This window comes from Micrasema longulum, unplaced genomic scaffold (assembly GCF_059751315.1).
Source record: "Micrasema longulum isolate JH-2025_06_02 unplaced genomic scaffold, ASM5975131v1 h1tg001237l, whole genome shotgun sequence".
NCBI lineage: Eukaryota > Metazoa > Arthropoda > Insecta > Trichoptera > Brachycentridae > Micrasema > Micrasema longulum.
The window spans coordinates 374310-381526 of NW_028278424.1; the positions used below are offsets into that span (position 1 = coordinate 374310).

At 28.9% G+C, this 7217-nt stretch overlaps 2 long non-coding RNA genes across 2 annotated transcripts; one reads left to right on the forward strand and one right to left on the reverse strand.

Annotated features, from left to right (window-relative positions):
* The first annotated feature begins 801 nt into the window (after positions 1–801).
* On the forward strand, positions 802–4777 carry LOC148276334 (uncharacterized). Its single transcript, XR_015823794.1, has 2 exons — positions 802–3750; positions 4436–4777. It is a non-coding gene; the product is annotated as an uncharacterized LOC148276334 (long non-coding RNA).
* Positions 1942–6819, reverse strand: LOC148276335 (uncharacterized). Its single transcript, XR_015823793.1, has 2 exons — positions 6683–6819; positions 1942–5565 (listed from the first exon to the last, which is right to left on the reverse strand). It is a non-coding gene; the product is annotated as an uncharacterized LOC148276335 (long non-coding RNA).
* Positions 6820–7217: the final 398 nt, after the last annotated feature.

A 7217-nucleotide genomic window follows, 5' to 3' on the forward strand; every position in this document is an offset into this window, starting at 1 on the left:
TAAAAGTATCATGTTTTGACAGAAATCATATATAAATATTTTTGAAATACGATATCGATTCAGTGCTATTTCAGTACCAGTATGAATATTTTTTTTCCTGTGCCTTGTCTTTTTGTGTTAAATAGCACCATCTCTGATTATTTTTTGAAAGTACCAAAAAACTTAACCTTACAAATTAGAAAATAACTTAATATTCGATTGTGCTATGTGCTATTAAATTATAACATAATTGATTGTATTGCTTTTTAAAAACAATTTATAGGTATTTTTAATAATTATCTTTGATTTTTTTTCAACACAAAGACAATAGTGTTATATACCTAAGGACAGTTTTTAAAATACGATCAGAATAATTCATTTATATTTTTTCTAATATGCATTGCATATACATTTATTTATTTGTTATTCTTCATTCCATGCTGTGTCCATTTCTTTAGACATAACAGACATTTAGACACACACAAGGAAGCAAAAATAATTTTTAAACATAGAGAAAAGTATAAGAATTATATTGCGAGAGAAAAAAAGAAAATTTATATCAAATACAAGATAAGTTCCGGAACCTCAGTTGAATGGTACACAAGATGGGTGCTTAGTGCCGCATCTAGCGTAGGTATACATATATATCGATGTATTTAAACAGTTTTTTTTTGTATTTAAAGAGTGAATGGGGCTATAGTGTTGATGACAAAATTACGTAGCTACACAATAATAAGGAAATTCAGTGCTACGGGAAATTAGACGTAAAACAAAAATTTGTTACGCGTGGTAAAAATTATCCCATTAACTTTTATGGGTAAAGTTTCTTGAAAATGTATGAAAAAAATAATGAAAACGAAATAACTTTGAACGACATTACTAGTTCTTCAGAATCAAGCAGTGATAGAATGTTGTGATAGATTTCCGGTTTATGGGAAACGTACTCACCAATTAGCAGAACTCACCAAAGAGGACTTGTGAAATCGCACGTGGAGTAATTACAAAATACGATGATACAATACATACAAATATATTTTTATAACTTTTGACAACATAAGATAGTCTATTTAAAAGTTTAAAAAAAAAAACACTGAACTTCCTCATTATGAACAATCACGAAACTATAAATCATTTAACTTTTTTATAATTAGTGGTATTTTCATAATTATTCACCCATTTATTATATTCTGGAGTCACAGACCAAGCACCAATTTCATCATCTATCCTAAAATTCTAGTCCAAATAGCTGCAATAAAATGGAAATAAAGTCACTCTAGTTGGTAAAGTAATAAAAATAACTTATCATATTTTTTGTTTTGTACACCATTTTGTGAAAAGGATCTAAATTATATTGCTATGGTATTTGTTACAATCAATATAGATCATGTTTCCGCAAACCAAGTTTTGTAAAATTTCCATTGAAAATAAACTTAGCATTAGCATTTTTCAATAAAAAATGATAAAAGCGCCATCTATGAATAATTAGTTTCATATTTTCGTTAAGAATCACCAAGGATAAGTGTTTATGTAAAAATAATATTGCTAGCGAAAAAAAACAAGAAGCCTCACATTTATGGGAAAAGGCATTATTTTATTTTGGAAATCAACAGTTCAACATACATATTTAATATTTATAGTAAACAAACAGATAAAGTGTGTAAACTCAGAACTAATAACAGATTTCCACAAAGTATACAAAGTTAGTAAAGAAAATATATTACATATTAAATAATTACATATAAGTTTATACCTATAAAAATGTTATTTTCATGTACTCGTAAATATTTTTCAATAATTAAAGATTTTTAACTTTTTTTTTTTAGAACAGTAAGTTATTGTAAATTGGGCGGGATTAGGACAAGGATGCTTGAAGAGAGGATAAGGAGGGGAAGGGAGATGTACATGGACATAGTACTCTAGATCAGTGCCCTTAGATTTTTTTATTTAAATAATAGAACAGAATTATGATCAAATGTTTATTGTGCATAAATTTAAATATGGTATGTAATTTGACTAAAGATATTGTTTACAATCACTCTTAGACACTCCAAAACTTAAATATGAAATTTAAATTATAAGCTATCCCGTATTTATAATCATCCGAAGGCAGATTTATTATGTATTTTTAATTAGTCGCCAGTTTGCAATAAGTATTTGACTACCCATAATGGCACATGCATATGATTCTAAAAGGCCGTTTACACGTGGACAACACAAAACATTTTGTCCCAGGACTCAACAATTGTCCACGTATAAACAGCAATTTGTAGGGCAAAAATTGTTCCGAGATATTGCCACCGAGATAGACGGGCAGGCTATCTCTACGGAACAATGACTACCCACCAGCGCACGCGGCAGCCAGCGGACGCATTGTCCTTGTGCGGACCATCACTGACAGGAACTTGTGACAATAGTGATTTGCTCGACGTGAACGTGTCGCTTCTGCACATTTTTTCTGCCGAATGTAAAAATAACAGTAAGAATTTTCTTGTGCAAGCGGTATTTTTTTGGGATGAAAGGTAACCTATGACACTTCTTAGCTACCGGTTATTCTTATCCAAAAACTTACATTGATCAGCTGCTCCATTACTCCAACACAAACAAACACACTTTCGGAATTATAGTATTTGTATAGATTTAGGCGCGAATGCCAGATTGCTAAATTATTAACATTTTTATGCTATGAAATCATTGTTTTTTTTTGTACATAGATATTTCTTGATAAAACTTGATTTCAATAAAAATATAGATGAAATTCCTTGGTGATGTTATATTATTTTCAAAATAATAAAACAAAACCAACTAGTCAAATTTAGTTATTACGGGGAAGATAGGACCGACTGAATTTGCTCGTAATAAGCATTACTCGTTATACCAGAGAAAGGTTTTTTTTATTCAAACGCCATTGCATATTGCGACTAAGTAAACAGATAAATATATGAATCGTTTATGCGGATAATTTAAAAAAATAAAACTATTAACGAAAATTATAATAAATGCTTACAAACATAATACTTTCTAAATTTTAAATGCAAATAAATAAGCATTTTTATTTTTCTACAATATTTACACTGTGGATAAGGAAAACTTTACACTCCTCATGATTTTTCGCTTTATTCTATTTCACAAATGATTTCCAGTTTTTCACGAATTGCGAGACACTTCCTCTTGTTTAGAAGACATGTTTATAATTCAAGGGTTAGTTTTTAACTGATATGACATCACCCACTCGTACTATTTACTATGCATTGACCATAGCACTGAAAAACGCTGTAAAAGAATGTCATTCATAAACTACAAAAGAAGCTGTAAATTGTAATGCACGGAGCCGGTACATACTGGGTTCACAAATATTGGATTGTTTACACGCAATTTCAACCATGTGTGTGAATTTTTTCAATGTTGTCAGCAAAAACACCAATTAGGTACTTAGAAACTTACATAGTGTCATAAACGTCATTCGATCCCGATTGCCAGTGGCATCGGTCCTAAGTTAGCCACCTGTTTAGATTTTATTACTTGGTTCTTATTTCGAAAATTATGATTTTAAATGATTGTCAAGTTTTTGCTCAACTGTTGACAATATTTTTTTTTGGTATATCCGAGAAGAAACTCGTCATAAAAGTGAATAAATGTATGGAGAAAACCATATACTAAAATGTTAACAAATGTTTCCTCATTACTCATTACTCATTACATCTGATGTATCGCTATTTCCGTGATTGTTATAACCAAGTTCGACTATGAAATCTACCACACTGTACATATGAGGTTGGTCAAATTTATTTTTATGAATCTGCTATTTTGTCTCTAAATATTTTACTGTATTTTAAGCACTCATTAAATAAACAAAAAATAATTACTCTACAAATATGTATATTGCCACTGAAAATTATCTGGGCTCAGTAGGGTACTGTAGTTTTATTATAAGAAATATATTGCGTAGTTTTAAAGCACATAAACATGAAAAAAAATATTAAAACAAACAAGAGTAAATATTTTAACTCGTTAATAAGACAAAAAAAATCATTTCCCTTTCCGGATTCAGTGGTTCATAAAGCACTGCATTAGTAAGCCAAATGCAACGTATTTTAATCATCTGTTACATGAAGGTAAGGTGATCAGTCCTACGCTCCAGGTGCCAGTCCAGGAATAATAAAATATTCCAGTTTAAACAACCTTCTAAATCAATATTCCACATTCACCCAGTCAGGATTAAAACTCAGGACCTCAAGAATTCGAAGAACATTCCTGGGCTCTAGTTCTAGTTTATGCATAGAACTGTTTTCTTCATCCGCCTGGACACAGAGAAAAATAAGTTTTTTTGTCATAGGTTGAGACATAGTGAGATATTGATTACATTTTTTTTTGTTAGAAAAATATATTTTAGTTTTGACTGCATAATTTATAAATATCGTCGGTGATATCGCATAACTATCAATTGTTTTTTTTGCAGGGAAACCTAAAAACCGAAATATACCAACCAAAAATACCACTAGGGTATCATAAAAACTATCATTATTTAGAAGAAAAATAGCAATGATTTAAAACTAATGGCTCCCTATAATGAATTTATTGAAGTAAAATATTTTTGTAAAAAAAAACAGCTTATGCAGTTTGCAGAATCACTGATGAGATGCTGAAATAAAACACATAAATTATGGTATATAATCTATTTGAGATAGACTTTTAATATTTCAAGTATAAAATTAACAGCTCTTTTCTTAAAACTAATTATTGCATTTTATTTCATAGATGAAAAAAAAACATTAAGGAAGTGTACAAATTGTACACATTCAATTTTCACAGAATATAGCAGAGTAGAGACAAACTATGTATCTAGTATCCATTAATATATTTTAACAGTAGGGAAATAACACGATTTTTTATTTTTACAATTTTAGATTAATGAAATATTGTCGAGTAAAAAAATTTCTTTTGTACTTATTCATATTATTAAATTTATAATTTTGAATTCACATGAAAACTGTCCATTGCATTGGCCACGCTCCTAATATGTCAGTATTTGGTTAAATTGTTTATTTTGTTTGTGGCTGATTAAATTTAAATAGAACATCATTATGAATCTTGACGTCGCAGTTGTCAAGCCCAAACATGTCGCATTTTGATAAATACATATTTCAAAAAAATATTATTATAAAAGTTACATATGGAAACATTTCTCCACAATATCTATATTTATTTTGAAAATACAATTAATTTTTCTAAATACATTTCACATATTTTTATTGGTATTCGTAGCATGTGATATTTCCCTACTAAGATTGGCTAAATAAATTGCGTACATAAATGTAAAATAAATTATAAACATACTTATTATGAACTGATTATAAATACAGGGGATAACATATGCTATAAATATGTACATAATGAACGTACAATGAAAGCCATTAGTTATTGTGATGAAATAGATTTTTTTTCTTGACACGAATAATGTACAATGTCTCCATTTGGATATCTTACAAAAGCACTCTGGTTTCCAAAGCGTTTCTTACAAACTGGACATACATTATAATCTGTAATTATTACACTTTGTGATTCATGCATCATTTTCAACTCTTGCACCTGTAACAATAATCCAAAATAATTGTTAGTACATACATTTGAAAATACTGGTTAACTAAAATATTTTTTTAATAAAGGAAAAAATAATAATAATAGTTATAAAACCATGTGGATTAAAGTGTTAACCTGTCATTCATTACTTTTTTTTATTTTATAAATTACAATAAACTTCCACCAAAAAAAATTTACTAACTAATCAGAATGTTTCATTAACCCGCCCATTCCCGTCATGTAACCTATAGATATATAAATTTCGTTTACAATATTCGATGTTCCAGAAAAGCCATTTTGTTCAGTTGGTAATGAACTAAATCATGCAAATCCACCCAACAGTAATGTAACCAATTTTAAAAAGTGACCTTAATTAAATTATGCATATCTTGGCAACTATCATTATTAATCTACTATTAATCCTAGGGAAACATAAAAAAATATATCACATATTTAGGTATATTTGATAATGTTAAATGAAAAACTTTGTCCATCAGAATCTCCGAAAATGACAAAATATGGAGTGCCTGAGACAAATCTCTAAAACATTTATTTTAGAGACTGTAATATAATTATATCACTAAGCAAGACGCACATAATTTTAATAAGATGAAAAGAGAGAGTGATTATCAAATCATTTCGTAACCTCAGGTTAGTCACACAGTGACTCGAGGGAGTTTTTTCCCACAGTGTGTTGTAGGTTAAAAAAAGTTTTTAAAATACCACAAAAATCCAACTAAGACGCAGAAATAATGTTGAGAAGGGAATATGGAAGTCTGACAAATAATTACTTAACACACTGTGCAATTCTTCCACTTCACCTTTTAGCATGTCATGCTTTCGTTTCGTAAGTTTATTCGTATCCCATATATCTATCTATCTCTAACGCAGTAAAAAACACATTTCCCTCTCTTTTTCCGGTACATATGACTGTGGCTCTTGTGCTAACTGCTCTGTTAATTTTGGAAACCTTTAATGATTTTTTTATATTGACCTATTTTAGTACTGTTATAATATAACAGCAGAAATAACCTGTAAATCTTTTAACTAGATAAAATCTTTTTTATGTGCCATTCATGTTTTTAAAAAAGAGGTGAAAAAATACATAAACATCATTATACAATACCTGCAAATGTTCAGTATACAAAAGCCCTTTCAAAACTTGTGTTCTACGCCGATTATTGAGCTGTCTATGAAAGGCACTCTCCAAAAATGTTTTTATTCTGTAGATAGGTATACTGTCCGGTAGAACTGCCAATACCTGGAAACACATATAACATATAAATGTCTAGTTAAAACAAATTAACAAATTAATTAATTAAAAAAGCGATTCATAATAAGAAAAAATTCATTAATAACCAAATAAACAATATTTCTTTTAGTCCTCTCTTGTCTAGCTTCGAAAATATTGATATCAAATTACCACCCTTGTAAGGAAAAAAAATCTTTATTTATTGGCTCCACGTGTAGTATTTAGTTAACATGATAAAAATAAAATAGTAAAGAATTCATTAGTTACGTAAACCTTGAAGAAGAAGCTTGTTTGCTTTGAAACCGGTCGGTGGAAAAAAATAATAAAAAATTAGTGGTTAAAAACAAAGTTGTTTTATTTATTTTATGAAATGAATAAACATTTAAATTTAATAGCACTCAAAAAAATA